Source organism: Mus caroli, unplaced genomic scaffold, assembly GCF_978045245.1.
Source record: "Mus caroli unplaced genomic scaffold, Mus_caroli_1 scaffold_2, whole genome shotgun sequence".
NCBI classification, from domain to species: Eukaryota; Metazoa; Chordata; class Mammalia; order Rodentia; family Muridae; genus Mus; species Mus caroli.
The window spans coordinates 99,265,966-99,282,694 of record NW_028227257.1 but is presented as its reverse complement, the minus strand read 5'-3'; the positions used below and the strand labels follow the sequence as shown (position 1 = coordinate 99,282,694).

The window sequence follows — 16,729 nt, the reverse complement described above, 5'->3', positions numbered from 1 at the left end:
GCACAAAGGTTCTGCTTCAGAAAAAGTATATAAGGCACGCACATCACTGATACTGCTATACTGACCATTTTCGTAACAATGACTCCCTTAATCCCCTAAATAAACCATTAGGGATAATTAGATCACAATCTACTATCTCCATTTCAACAAAAACCTTTCACCTTGTTCCCAGTGAAACTCTAAGCTTCTTTATTTAAACTGCTTGAGTGTTGAAAGATTGGTATTAATTGTATTCTGTGTGTTAGGCTCTGGCGTAGATGCTGGGAGAAAAGTTATGGATGAGATACAGTTTTTTTTCTTCCTGCACTGCAGACTAATGTGAATGAATCAAAAACCAATAGGTCCCATGAGTCGGGAGGGTGAGTACTCTGAGTTGGTGACATCAATACCGAGAGAACATCCTTAGTTCTCTCTATGTCAAAAGGATGCCCAGGACTTTCCTATCTGAAGAACTTCTACTCCAGTCAGTTACTGTTTTCACTTTTTCCTACAGATTTCCCCCACCGCCAGGATGTTGCCTGTTTCATCTTATTGGTTGTAAAAATCGGAATGTTTGTGTTCTCCCAGTTTCATATGTTGAAATCACAACCCCCAACTGTTAAGACCTAGGTAGCTGCTGCCTTTCTGATATTACTACAGTCATTGTTTTATGCCTGTAGCCAGCCATCTTATTTTGTTACAGAGGACCTTTCTCATACCTGAGTTAACAGTGATATAACCTATTAGGTTCTATGCTTTGGTGTTCTTGGAAATTCCCCAGACCCCTGCCCGGTTTAGAGCCAATTACAACAACATAAGTTAGAACTGCTTTGTATAGTTAGCTACAATAAGCTTGGACCTGAACCAACCTCCAATACCACCGGGCAGCACTTCCTGAATCTACGTTTGAGCTTTTATGATTGCTATGAGCTTTTGTGGTTTTTGCCTTTATAAGCTTCCCCTGGGAAACAGTCAGGGTCACAGTCTCAGCTCCCAAGTCTGACCTGTACCCCTGATCAGTCAGTCCTGGGGCGTGTGTTCAATAAGCAATCCCTGCTTGACTGAGATCAGTGTCTGAGTGATCTGTGTAGTGATTCCTGGACCCTCAATACCAACATAATGTGACCAGGCCATGAAACCTTAGAGGAGGAGCCCATATGATTAGAATTAGTGTCTTCATAAAAGAGACTCCAGAGAGACAACTGTCTTTACCATGTGAGGGCAACATGAACAGATTCCATCTGTGAACTAGAAAGTAGTTCCTTACACTAAACCTGTCAGCACTTTGATCATGGAACTTATACTCTTCAAGTCTGTAGGTAGTATCTGTTGTTTATAAACATTCAAGTTTATGATATTTTATTACAACATCCCAAGCAGACCAATATACTGCTCCATTTATTGTCTCTACCGTCCATGTTTATTCCAATTCTGCCTATGACTAGTGTGTATCATGGAAGAATGCCATAGAAAGACCAAATACATAATTTTTCCTCACTGTTTTTTTTCCTGAGTTTGTGGGACCCTCAGTATTGCTAATTATCCCTAGTCCACTGGTCAGATCTTTGAGCAGCAGTTTAATGTGTTTTACACTTGGCTTTATCTCCATACATTCTCAAGATGTAAATCATCCCCAGCTCCCCAGCCCCAACTCTTCTTCAGAGTTTCATCTTTCACTTTAAACTGAGCATATCCTTCTACATATTCTGCAAAACCTTCAACCAGGGCAAAAACATAAATTTATTTTATTTTGTCTGTTAGAATTTCAAAAAGTATATCTTTCATATGACAGGGTATCTTCAAAAAGTATTTATTGGCTCACCATTGCCCACTAAATTACACACAAGGTGTCGAGAGTATGCTCAAGGCTCTCCATGATATATTTTAAGCTATATTTCAAGTCCTTTCTCTTTCATTGCTTCTCATCACATAATCTGTCCTAAAGACCACGTAAAAGGACTGTGAAATTTTACACGTGTCCACATTTTTCTGCTTCCACTCTTGTTTGTCTATATTGGAGCCTACCTAATTCTCCATTCTTCTGTCATAATGATTCCCTCTTACAGAATTTTCTCAATAGGCTCCATGAAATTGTCCTCCCCCTTCTCTCCTCTCCAAAGAGAAATATTGCCTTTTCTTTTGAAATATATTATTTTCTCTATCTCTTTATGAAATGCACCAGGCTTGAATATATGTATGTATATACTGCAAATGTACATAATACAAATATAGGCATGCACATGTGCATGCACACACATATAAAATACACATAAATTTTTTATAATATTTTGGGGACTATACCTACACAGGTTGCATATATTTCTTCAAAAATATTTGTGGAGCTTCATTTACCTCTTTAAATCCTCCTAATTTCTTTTACCCTTTATTTATTTATGTACTTTACATCCTAATATCTCCCCCCTTCCTTGAACCCCCTCTCACAGCTCCTCCTCAATTCCTTTCCTTTTCTACTCTGAGAAGGGGGAGGCACCCCTAGCTGTCACCCCACCCTGGCACATAAAGTCTCTGCAGGACTAGATGTATCCTCTCCCACTAAGGCCAGACAAGACAGTCCACTTAGTGGAATGGATCCACAGACAGGCAACATATTCAGGGATATCCCTACTCCAGTTGTTGGAGGACCTGCATGAAGACCAAACTGCACATCTGCTATCTATGTATGGGGAATCTAGTTCCAGCTCATGCTAGCTCTTTGATTGGTGGTTCAGTCTCTGAGAGCCCCCAAGTGTCCAGGTTAGTTGATTCTGTTGTTCTTCCTGTGGAGTCCCTATCCTTCTTAGGAGAAATTTATGAAATTTTCTATAACATTTTGAGGGCTCTATCTAGATGATTTGCATATATGTATTCAAATATATTTGTGGAGTTGCATTCACCTCTTGAAATCCTCCTAGTTTTTTATATCTGTTCTTAATTCTGTTTTGGTTCAGTTATATTTTAATCTTCATAACTTGAATTTAGAAATAAAATTTTATGAGACAAATTTGAGGGTCAAATCTGTGGTTGATAATCACATATTTAGTGACAAAATGAATGTCCAAAAAAATCAGGTTGAATTTTAATGAAAACCATGGTTAGAATATTGATCTCCAACACACCACTGATCAAGAATTGAGTAAAGAGACCTGAATGTGTAGTGCCTATATAGAGAGTGCTTGAGGATTTGACTTAGGAAATCTAAGTTAATAGAATCGTTGTTCAGCTTTTCTCTTTATTAGAAGTCAAACTTGGGCAAATCACTAGATTTCTTAACATTTTTACTTCCATGAATTAAATAGTGTTGAACACATGCTTCTGGAAGTTTCTGTGATAAAACATTTTTCAACAAAGGAGATTTTTGTGTTAGCACCTTTCCTTCTTAACCCTGCTCACTCCATCAGGCATCATTATCTAGATTAAAATTGTATATTGACCTGGACAGAAACACTGAGGGATCAGCCACTGACCCTGAGGTGAGGTTGTTGGAACTCAGGAAATCCTGTTCTTTGCTCTTGCTTTTATAGTTCTACTGCTTTTTATACAATTAGATCGTCTTCAAGAATAAGGAGTGAGGGTTTTTATGCCTCAGCATTAGTACCTGGCATTCCCCTACACTGAGGCATTGAGCCTTCACAGGACCAAGGGCCTCTCCTCCAATTAATGCCCGACAAGGCCATCCTGTGCTGCATTTGCAGCTGGAACCAAGGGTAGCTCCATGTGTACTCTTTGGTTGGTGGTTTAGTCCCGGAAAACTATGGAATGCTTCATGAATTTGCATGTCACCCTTGAGCAGGGGCCATGCTAATCTTCTCTGTGTCATTCCAATTTCAGCATATGTGCTGTCGAAGCAAGCACTTGAGCCCTATTCTTAACACTGAATTTGACTTTCTGGTGCTGCCTCAGTAAACCTGTGTTTATTCTTGCCAGTAGCCAAACTAGTTGGTGCCAGTGTTGGAACCTAGAACAAAAGCTGTTCAGACTCATATTTATGTGCTACTCCTTCCTTCCTGGTCACAGACATATTAAATGTCTCTGTAAACATTTCTGCCTTTGGATTTAAGTAAACATTTTTTTCATTTATTCAATGTGCATGCTATATTTTTCTCAGAATGCTTAAATTAACTAGAAATAAGTCAAAGAACAAATGACCAGCTGTACTGGGTATGGTCCAATAGAAAAGTTGTTATGTACCTGTAGAATGTCCAGGAGCCTGATGTTCATATAAACATTTCTTTCTTTGTAGCCTTTGAGAAGTGGCTAGGCCATCATTCTTCTTGCCCCTCCCTTTCTCTGACTTCTTTTGTAACCCTCTCTTCAAATTTTTATGGAATCTTTTCTATAAATAGATATAATTCTGTGAAAGTGTTGGAGGGAAGAATAGGAACCTGAGCTGATCTAGTTCTCATCTGTATCAGAATCTACTAAACATTTGTTGAATAAAACTTTTTAAAAGGTTGGGAACTTTCATTTACTGGATGGAAAAAATGCTGCACATGCACTTTAGGTCTCTAAGCACTTCCTTGGGCTGTCATGATAGATGAAGGATGCAAGGTACTGGGAACAGTCACAACTCCCCTATGCCATATTAGAAAGAATCATACCATGGTACTACACAGGTTTATATGTTCAACACAGTAACCATAATAAACTTGTTTCAAAGTGTCATGTATTGTGGGCTTACTTACCCAATTATCATTTGTTTTTGTATTATTATTTCCCTATCTTTTGCTATAGTACTAACCTAGTACTTTATAGCTATTTTCTGTACAAATTCAATTACTTTGAACTGGTGGACCTGCCTCCAAGCTGCCTAAAAGGCTCTTAACATTTACGGGTCTAAGACCTTTCTGAGAATCCATTGAGACTGGAGAACTTCTTTGAAAATGTACTTAGACCCATCTTTATATAAGTAAGTGAACGTTCTGTATGAACTTCAGGAGGGCTCAGAAGTCCCTGCAATATGTGGGCTACTAAAAGCACACACACTTGAAGTTTTCATGTTTATTTCATCTATCAATACATTTCCTCTCTCATGCCTTTGAATATGGATGAAGCCTGGCATACTTGGGATACAACCTAGAACTTCCACCTCATGCCAGTCACAATGGCTGAGATAAAAAACTCAGGTGACAGCAGATGCTGGCAAGAATGTGAAGAAAGAGGAACACTCCTCTATTGCTGGTGGGACTGCAAGCTGGCACAACTACTCTGGAAATCAGTCTGATGGTTCCTCAGAAAACTGGACTTAGTATTACCTGAGGACCCAGCTATACCACTCCGGGTCATATACCCAAAAGATGCTCCAACATATAACAAGGACACACATGCTTCACTATGTTCATAGCAGCCTTATTTATAATAGCCAGAAGCTGGAAAGAACCTAGATGTCATTTAACAAAGGAATGGATGCAGAAAATGTGGTACATTTACACAATGGAGTACTACTCAGCTATTAAAAACAATGAATTCATGAAATTCTTAGGCAAATGGATGGAACTAGAAAATATCATCCATGGGGTAACCCAGTCGGAAAAGAACACACTCACTGATATTAGCACAAAGCTTGGAATACCCAAAATACAATTCACAGACCACATGAAACTCAAGAAGAAGGAAGATCAAAGTGTGGATGCATCAGTCCTTCTTAGAAGGGGGAACAAAATATGGGAGGAAATACAGAGACAAAGCGTGGAGCAGAGACTGAAGGAAAGACCATCCAGAGACTGCCCCACCTAGGGATCCATTCCCATATACAGACACCAAACCCAGACACTATTGTGGATGCCAAGAAGTGCTTGCTGACAGAAGCCTGATATAGCAGTCTCCAGATCATGTTTGGAAGTTATTTACATATTGTAGATCATATCTACATATGAATTCAGCTGTGACCCAATGTAAATGAACTTGTCAACAAAACTCCAAAAGCAAACCAAACTAACCAGATAAAACATACTGAAAAAATAAAGTTGAAGGAAGAAAGATTGACTTGGGTTCACACTTTCAGAGATACCAACCAGTTCAAGTTGGAGGACCCTGATGCTTTTAGGCCTGTGGCAAGAGAGTGAATTTGATGAGACTAGGATCTCCTTCAACTCCTATCACAAGGGACTTCTTTTCTTCAAATTGGCCCATTCCCTCATTTCCACCACTTCCAAACAATGTTAACAAATTATGACTACATCAATGGATCAACCGACTGATTTGGTTAAAATCTTACAATACAACCATGTTTCAACAACTCCACCAGCTCAGGGACACCTTTCAACATGAATCTTTCAGGGGACACTTCCTGTCCAGACCACAGAAGTACTGTGTAGCCTCCAGACTCTATAGCACTCAGCCTGTATTATATTGTCATCTTCTACACTCGTACATTTGATCACATCCTTTCTCAGAAACCACACCTCCTTGTAAGGCACAGTCAAGTCAGTGCTCAGTATACCTGCTCTGCTGTCTGATATACACATGTGTTCTTCTCTCCTTCTCTCCTTTACTGTGTCACCAAGGACCAAACTGGCTGTGTGCATGCTAGACTGGTACTCTACTGCTGAGACAGGACCAGATGACAAGTCCAGTTTGTTTGAAAAGGTAACTTTAAAAGATATCTTTCTTCCTTTTGCACAGAACTCTGAAATTGTAATTCTGCCTGTATAAAAGGTTTCTTTAAAACACAGGTAATGTAATGAACACATTTTTATTGTCATAACTACAAGATGAATGAAAAGATGGGTTTAGAGAAAAACCATGGCATCAGAGAAAATATGACAGAAATCCTAGTTTGTTTTTATTGATCCTTTTCTGTTTATTATGTTATGAAAAATAAGTTATTACAGAATTTTGTGTCTATTTTCCTTATAGACATGGTGACAGTAGTAATATTTATAATAGTGTATTATTTATTTCCCATATTCATGAGACAGTGGGCAAAGTTGTTGATGCAGAGTTGTATGGCATTCCATATACATTAAACACTATGCTCTGTGATGGGGGGGCGGAGGTCTTTAAAGGTAAGAACTAAAGACTATATTTTATTTTATTTTTATTTACGTTTTATAGTTATTTTTTATTAGCTATTTATTTACATTTCAAATGTTATTCCCTTTCCTAGTTTCCCCTCTGAAAATCCCCTCCCCCCTCCCCTCTCCCCCTGCTCCCCAACCCACCCGCTCCCATTCCTGGTCCTGACATTCCCCTATACTGGGGCATAAGGCCTTCACAAGACCAAGGGCCTCTCTTCCCATTGATGACCTTTTTTGCTCTTGCGACATTACTTTTACAATTTGTGTTTGCTGACTTAGCTACTGTCCTCTTCTTTTCTTACACCGAGATGGTTTTCTGTAGATAAGGAAGTCTTAGGGAGAATAGGACTACAAACGGATGCTTTTGGAGACTGGGGTCTGATATTAGCAATCAGGTTGCATCTTGCCTTGTAGGAAGTACCTTCATTGGAGTAACCAAGCATAGGGCTTCTATGGTCATGCCATGTTGATTTTGGGAATCAAAAAGATAACAATTTCTTCCAAATTGGATAGAAAATAAGTTTCCTTAATAGTTTTGTTCTTAGCCCTAAATGGAAAAAATGAGACTAGAAAACTTAAATTTATATGCTTGCTAGGTCATGGTTAGACACTGTCTCACAGGGAAGTGTGGCATCTTAATTTTGACATAATGAAATTTTTCTGTTCGTTTGATTTTCAATTGCCAGTTTGCATCTGTCATCTTATTTGACTTCTCAGAGCACATGGCACACTTGTGCCACTCATTTCTTCTAGGACTTAAGGTTCTGTGGGCTTCATCCTCCTTTTAGCCTTGTCCTCTGACTGTAACCCAGCACACTGACTCCCTTCGTGATGCTATCCGATTTTGTGCTTAAGTAGTAAGTACATGCCAACCAACCCCAAATTTGTATCTCTATTCCAAAGCTCTGGCTTAAACTATGGTCATTAGCTGTTGGCCTTGACTTGGCATCACTTAGATTCCTCAACAGTCATCTTCAGGTGGAGCTGTCCTGAATTCCCTTCCACATTTATCCCATCTAAGGCTTTCCTGATCCATTTGGTAGTACTTCTGGGATTGTGACTGAGGAATAGAAAATGAAGGATCAGCCTTTGCTCTTCTCTTTTGTTTAAGTCTCTTCTCCAATCCATTATGTAATTCTCTTAGCTATATGTGGGTATGTTCAACTGTGTGTTGACTTTAACAGGTTTTACTCCTTCCGTTCTCCTAATGTGATCAGAGTCATCACCAGCTCTTGTTTGGATACACAAAATCATATCCTAATCTAACCTGACTTTGTCTTTAACCATTGCTACCTGTGAGAGCTTAGTCCAAGAAAAGCACCTAGAGTTATTTTTCTAAAAAGTGGGTCAGATCACACTGTTCTTTGCTTAAAACCCTAAAATAGTTTCCTTTTCTATGTGGAAAAAATCAAGGAAGTCAGTGGCTTTAAGGGCCCCTCATGACCTCATTTATTCCTTGTCTGATTTTACCTTGGAGCTGTCCATTTCCTTCCTTCCAGTATTCTAACATCACTGGACTCTGCTTTTTCTCAACACAGTGGTACATTCCAGCCTTTTCCTCCATCTCTAACACTCCTCTGTATGTATCATCTTTGTTAATCTTCCAATTACCTATACTCTTTCAATGGATTGGCTCCTCGTCAACCTTTTGTCTCTTGAAATTCCTGTTTAGATTAACAGCAACCCCTTTGCAAGCCAAACTAACCAACTCTCCTTCTTTCCATTATTTTTTCTTTTAAATACCATGTATGACTGTTGCAAGTATCATATAATACATAGAAAAATCACATTTATTGCTTATTATGTCCCTATCCATTGCTATGTAAACTTCATATGTGTAAGAACCTTTGCTCATCTTTTGCATTGTTTCCTCTTAGGATACTAGGAGCATCTGACACATGATTGGTATCAATCAATATTTAAGTAATCTGTGCTGATGAATGAGTGATAGAGCAACTATTGTCTGAGCATCGTCATCACTTGGTTATACAGACTTGATTTCATCAGAGACAGTCTCCCACCTTGGCTGATCATTGTATCTTTTAAAGAGGAATGTCAGGAGGAATAACTAGGCTCTAAATGTAAAGATAGGATACCACTGACATATAATTCTTCTTATTTTTTTGGTGGTTTCTCTTTTGTTGTTTTAATCTGCTCTTCTTTTAACTTTCTGTCTATCAAAAGAAAGGTAATGGTGTTTTGATCTTTAGATAGTACAGTTGAAGTGGTGTTTCAATCTCAGAATGGATATCATAGTACAGGTTTCTTTCAAAACATGTCATGCACTGGCAAGATTTAGGCATTCTTTGGTGGGTTAAAAACAATATGTAAACTGAATAGGAGTGTAGCCCCTAATACAGTAATGGTCACTCCCATCTAATCTGTAGATTGTGGGAAGTTCCTGACACTTTTTCACATAGCAATGGTGCTATTTTTTTGTGGGTTAACAGGTAGCTGATTCAAGTTTTGAAAGTTCTGATATAGCCAGAAAACTATCATCAATACTGAACCTATGGTGGCTCAGGAACTATGTGGAAGAGAAAGCAGAAAAACGTTAAAAGGCAGAGGTGGTGGATGACTTAAGGGATGCAAAGTTTTTCAGATATAACAAAGCAGATACACGTATGAATTCACAGTCTGTGACAGCATGCACAATACCAGAGCAGGCTCAAACAAGACTAAAAACAATCACAACATAGAGGAGGAGAGGGCTAATATCCACTTATCAGTGAGTACATATTACGTGAGTTCTTTTGTGATTGAGTTACCTCACTCAGGATGATACCCTCCAGGTCCATCCATTTGCCGAGGAATTTCATAAATTCATTGTTTTTAATAGCTGAGTAGTACTCCATTGTGTAAATGTACCACATTTTCTGTATCCATTCCTCTGTTGAGGGACATCTGGGTCCTTTCCAGCTTCTGGCTATTATAAATAAGGCTGCTATGAACATAGTGGAGCATGTGTCCTTCTTACCATTTGGAACATCTTCTGGATATGGATATTAGCCCAGAAACTTAGAATACCCAAGATACAAGATACAATTTGCAAAACACATGAAACTCAAGAAGAACGAAGACCAAAAAAGTGTGGACACTTTGCTCCTTCTTAGAATTGGGAACAAAACACCCATGGAAGGAGTTATAGAGACAAAGTTTGGAGCTGAGACAAAAGGATGGACCATCTAGAGATGGCCACACCTGGGGATCCATCCCATAATCAGCCTCCAAACGCTGACACCATTGCATACGCCAGCAAGATTTTGCTGAAAGGACCCTGATATAGCTGTCGCTTGTGAGGCTATACCGGTGCCTGGCAAACACAGAAGTGGATGCTCACAGTCAGCTATTGGATGGAACACAGGGCCCCCAATGGAGGAGCAAGGGAAAGTACCCAAGGAGCTAAAGGGGTCTGCAACCCTATAGGTGGAACAACAGTATGAACTAACCAGTGCCCCCGGAGCTCGTGTTTCTAGCTGTATGTGTAGCAGAAGATGGCCTAGTTGGCCATCATTGGAAAGAGAGGCCCCTTGGTCTTGCAAACTTTATATGCCTCAGTGCAGGGGAACGTCAGGGCCAAGAAGTGGGAGTGGATGAGGGGAGGTTATGGGGGACTTTTGGGATAGCATTTGAAATGTAAATGAAGAAAATACCTAATTAAAAAAAAAAAGAAGAAGAGGAGAGGGCATGAAGACCCAACCGTAGTCAAGGATCTATTGGCAATTGGCATTTACTGGAAGAGAGGGTGTCAATTTTCTTCAATGCAGTGACATTGGGTATATTACCTATCTTTGTTAGGGTTAATATTGCTGTGATGAATCACTATGACCAAAACATCTTCAGGAGGATAGATATTACTTGACTTACACTTTCACATCATTGTTAATTATCAAAACAAGTCAGGGCAGATAATCAAACAGGGCATGTACCTGGAGGCAGGAACTGATTCAGAGACCATGGAGGGGTGTTGGTTACTGACTTGATCCTGATGGCTTGCTTAGCTTGATTTCTTATAAAACCTAGAATCTAGCCCAGAGATGGCATCACTCATACTGGTCTGGACCTTCTCTAGTCAATCACTTATTAAGAAAATGCTCTACATCTAGAAGTTATTATGGAAGCTTATTGTCAACTGAGGTTCCTTCCTTTCAGATATTTATAGCTGGTTTAAAGTTGACATAGAATTATTCAGGGTAATTGACTGCTTGTGAACTTGACACACAAATGTATTATGGTTAAGCTGTAACCTTTCATTTCTTTTCCATCCCCAAAATCATAAATTAACATCAACATCACAATCTAACACAATTTAGAAACTTTAAAAGTCCTGTAGTCTTTACAGATTCAACCATTTTAAATCTCAGTTCATTTTAAAACTCCAATGTCTCTTTTAAAACCCATAATCACTCAAGAAATTCAGTCTTTTAACTGTGGGATCCTGTAATATGAAATAAAATAAAATAAAATAAACAAGCTAAATACTTTCTTATCTCCACTGGGAAGAATCAGGGCATGATGACAATCTGAACAGAGAAAAACCAAAGTCCTACCATAAATAGCTCTGTATCTAAAACTGGGACCTACTCATGATGAAGCCCTCCCCCATAGGGCTTCAGTCACTTCTGGATTCACCCTTTGCAGCACACACATCTTGTCTTCTAGGCTCTAGCTTGTTCCATTCATCTGCTCCTGCTGTTCTTGGTGCTCATCCCACGATTCTGTCATCTCCCAAATTCTGGGGTCTTCTGCTGCACTTTCACTTATGGCCTCTCTCTTTTTGGTGCCAAGCCTCAACTTCTGTACATGACCCCTTCAATCCATGGTCTTCAATGGCCATGGGTGCCCTACCTTTACTAATGGCTTTTCTTGGTCTCTGGCAGTGGCAAGCTGCTCTCCATGGCCAAAAACCAGTACCTCCAGGGAGAGTTACATAGAACTAAGTTTGGCAACCAGCACATGATACAAGCTAGGCTACTTCTAGAATACAAATTCTGGGTGCTAACACACAGGAACAACTTCCTAGACAGATTTATCTTAGTGACACTGGTCTCTTCTTAATCACTGCTGACTTCTTGGCTCCAGCTGACTGTCATCAATTGTCCCAATAAAGCAAAGGTTTTACTTTAGTGGGTCTGGTCTCTTGTAAATCATGGCAGACTGTTCAGCACCAGCTGATCAGATATCACAGATTCTTTGTGCAATAGGCCTGGTAGAATCTCTGCTTTTCTTTGAAACTTCACAATTCAGGCCCCCATTGTCTGCATTGCCCTCAACATTCTCATCCTCCAAGTACCTACAGAAGATCCCACCAAGCTCTCAATATTAATGGCTTTTCTAGACAAAAGTTCCAAAAGTTCTTCCACAATTCTCTTGGAAATACATGATCAGGACTGTCATAGTAATATCACCCTATTCTGGTACCTATTTGGCTCAGTATCAACCATACTGTACAGCAGGCTTCCCACTCTAGAGCAGTTGACTACCACAAGCTAGATTCCATGTTTTTCTTTTTTTATATATTTAATTTTTATATTTTAAGATAAAACATAAGAAAGAGAGAAAAGGGAGAATCTGGAAGGAGGTGGGAGATGTACATTATTTTCACCAAAATATATGAGATAATTCTCAAGAAATAAATCTAAGAATGAACCCATCCATACTGCCTGGAATGAATCCAAAATTCAATATGGATTATCCTTCATGATTTTCCTTCTTTCATTAAAATCTTATGACAAAAAATGAACACTACTACCAATAAAAATTTTGTGACTGTTATGGAAAGAGGTTTATTTATTTATTTATTTATTTATTTATTTATTTATTTATTTGTGTTTAGGATGTAGAAGACAGTTTCTGAAGGTGGCTGATTGGTTACCCCGTGCCCAAATGTACAGTCCATTTCTCCAGTCCTCTGCACACACTTGGCTTTGATTTAAACTGGCCTTTTGACTTTCTTCTTGTTTTTCTTGTTCTTCTTGTTCTTTTTGTTCTTCTTATTCTTCTTGTTCTTGTTCTTGTTCTTGTTCTTCTTCGTGTTCTTGTTCTTCTTGTTCTTGTTCTTGTTCTTCTTGTTCTTCTTGTTCTTCTTGTTCTTGTTCTTGTTCTTCTTGTTCTTCTTCTTGTTCTTGTTCTTCTTCTTCTTGTTCTTCTTCTTCTTCTTTTTCTTCTTCTGTTCTTGTTCTTTTTGTTCTTGTTCTTCTTCTTGTTCTGTTCTTCCTCTTCCTTTTCCTCTTCTTCTTCTTCTTCTCCTTCTTCTTCTTGATATAGGTAACATTGAAGATATTGATTTGTTTCCTTAGAACCTGTCTACCATCATGTGGGTGGAGATACACTAGCAGATATAATACCATATATAGAGAGGTGACAGCTGGACAAAAATCAAGGTTCTCAGTTGAACACAGTTCTAGCCCTGAGTGAATTCTTTCACATCTTAGAGCCCAACTCAGTTGTTACCTGGCACTTAACAGCTGCATGAGTGATTCCCAGCAACAAAACACAATGAACCACTCCTTCATGTGTTGCTGCAAGAAATAATAATCATGGCTGTTGTTAGAGCAACTAAGAAAATGTTGTGAGTTTTATTGGATTACAACTGACAGGCAGCTCTGTAGACTCTCGAGGGGGCAGAGAAATTTGCTTTTACTTACAAGTTTGGACTCTGCTTGAAGTTATTTGATTTTTTTTTTACAAAGTTGAAGAGTTTTATTCTACTTGGGAGATGCTCATACTGGATCACTGGAATGTAGCCAGGCAGTATGGATGGGTACAACATACGCTCTTAGGCGTTGGCTTATAGGATCACCTGACTTTGTGCCCACAATATGGGCAGGGATTAGGGGGAAGGTAATAATTTGTGAAAAGAGAAAGAGTGACCAGAAATGCCACTCTTCTCTTAGGGCAGGGATAGGTAAGTGACTGCTGTATCAATACATTAAAACTACAGGGACTCTGGTAAAGTGAAATATAGAGATAGCAACACCTTTTAAACCTTATTTATCGCATTCACTCTGAGCCAGTGACAACTGTGGAGAAGGCAGGTGTTTACTTGATGGGTTTGGATATAGATAGTGAAGTCCCCCTCACCCAAAGAAATGGTGACATATTAGAAATCCTGGATGTATATTGTTGAGCCATTTTGAAACATTTTTACCATTTTTCTAGATTACTTTCAACTTTGTGTTTGAAACAGGATGGTTAGTTACTATTACTATTGAACTAGAAGATGAAATATGCTAATCTTTAGTCTAACTGCACTTATACACCAGGCAGTTGGCCATTTCTACCCATTTCTGCATGAGCTTCATGCTAACTAGTTTCTTATTCCTTTTTCTTTGATGTTTACTAGTATTTTATTGATATTTACCAAGTCATCTGGACTGGATACATTAGGACGCAAACACCAGAAGTGACTGGCATTACTGGTGCCCTCTGGACTCAGAGATTGCACCACTCTATAATCTTAAATTGTAAAGAAACAATCTGAGTTATCTGCTGTGTGGGTTGACAAGTGAGGTTTTTTTGTGGGTTACAGTTGGTAAAACAAAGACTAGTCAAGCTGTGAAATGCACTCAAGAGTAAACAACAATAAATGACAAGAGGCCTGTTTTGTCAGATACATTTTTGATGGTTGTGCGGGCTTCTGATTATGAGGAGGGAAAATCTTGTTTAAAATTTCAGAATGACAGGTCTCTCCGCTGGAGTAGATTGGTTTGATTGCAAAAGAGAACAGATGGGAAGCAGAGCTACTACATTTTTTCTAAGACTTTTTAAAAGGATGTATTTTATTTTTAATTTCCTGTTTGTGTGTTTGTTCTGTGTGTCGGCATGTGCACATGAGCACAGGAACCTAAGGGGATCAGGGCATCTCCATGGACCTGGAGTTAGAGGAGGTTGGCAACCAGTGGCATCAGGACTGATAACTGAACTCAGCTCCTCTGCAGGGCAGTATGTTCTCTTATCCACTTCTCCAGCTCTGCTGCTCTCCTCCTCTTCCCCCTCCCCTCCACCCTCCTTCTCCTCTTCCTTCCCATATTTGAAACCTATGTTCTACATTTTAAAAGTTTGGTTTATTTTCTTTTAACTTTATAGGATCCTTTGTTACTTTTAAATGACAACTCTTCTAAAGGAGTATCTGATTTATTTATTTATTTAAAAAAATCTCTATATACTCAACCACACCTGGAAATACCAAGTACCAGAAGTTGCAAGAATTAGTTTTAAATGGTTAAACTGGTTATCCCTCCATAAAGAGTGAGCTGAAGAGATTTCTGTGAAGTTCAATAAATTTGTGGCCCACCTAGACAAATGTTAAAGCTTTATCTATTGCTATCCCCCTGAATATCCTCAGGTGAGAAAAAAATGAGGTGAAATTATTCCGCCTTTGCAGGTAATTACAACAGAGGAAAATAGATGAAGATGTTGGGATTACATTCACTGTAGTGAGGTGGAATCAAAGACTTGGGGTTGGCTGTTGAATATAAAAGTGCCAGGTGCATATGGAATTAGGCAAAGGGTAAAGTCTTTATGATTGAACTTTTCAGTGTGAATAAAATGAACTGAAATGCTATGTAAATTCAGTGAGTTCTTCCTCATGACCATATTTAAACCCTGTTTACATAAAGATCTCAACTACATTAACTTCAACTAAAACTTTTTCTTTTAGCTCACATTAAAATATTATAGTCCATAGTGCTACATTTTTTACCTCAGGAGTTTTACATAGCATAGTTTTCATATTATAGGGATAGAGCTGACAAGATTCTGTGACAACTTAATTGATTTGTATTTAGTGTTCTTTAGCTTATGTGTTGGGACTTAAAATAACTTTGAGGCAATTTCATTTTAAGTATGCAAGGCTGCAAGCACATCACACATGTGGGTCTGTGGGTTCATTTAAGCTTCAGAGAATTATTGTCAGTGATTACAGAATTTGATTCTGATATTATTTGTGATCATTTTATTTCCTGTCAGAAAGTAGATTTAGTAGCTAAAGGGGAAAACATCAATAAAAGTTGCCTGCTTTCATGATTTGATTTCATCTATCAGAAAGAAATATTAATGCTTGTGGACAGAATCTACTTAGATTTTTCTTTCTGACCAAATGAGTCCGAGGTGGCATTCATTACTCTAATGGAGAAATGGCCCAGTGCCGGCCAGTATTATCCATCTGTTTGCTGTGTACTGGGCAGTGCTTGTACTTTATTTCTTTCAATATGATTTCTGATATAGTAATCATCTTGGCATTCCATTATCTAAAGGAGGTAAAGTTTTATCCTGTTGTTTTGTTTAAAAAAAATATCGGTCACTTCAAGTCTCATTTGAGTTTCAGTGAAAACTGATCCAAGATGTATATTATACCTTATATGCATCGTTTATAATTCAGTTAAGCCATTTCACAGTGCACTTTATTCATTATATTCCCTTCCCCCTTAAAGCTAGCAGTAATGAGCTTTGTAAGCAGGACTTTTTAAAGAATTAGAAACTTTAGAATTCAGATAGGTTGTAAGTGTTGGGTGAACTTAAGATCTTTTAAATTTCCATTGGCAGAGATTATAGGCACACATAGTAGGATGTAGTCTTATATAATAAATTTTATTATAATAAGATTTGCAAGTAAGATGCAAAATTCAAGAGTAGATGTGTTATTTTGTTGGAGTATTGGCTAGAGAAAATATCACAAAAGCAGGACAAAATAGGAAGTGGGAGTAAATAGTACTAAGAATTATGAAAGAAAT

At 38.5% G+C, this 16,729-nt stretch overlaps 1 non-coding gene across 1 annotated transcript; it reads right to left on the bottom strand.

Annotated features, from left to right (window-relative positions):
* Positions 1-3,724: 3,724 nt before the first annotated feature.
* Positions 3,725-3,831, bottom strand: LOC115030580 (U6 spliceosomal RNA). Its single transcript, XR_003836152.1, has one exon. It is a non-coding gene; the product is annotated as a U6 spliceosomal RNA (small nuclear RNA).
* Positions 3,832-16,729: the final 12,898 nt, after the last annotated feature.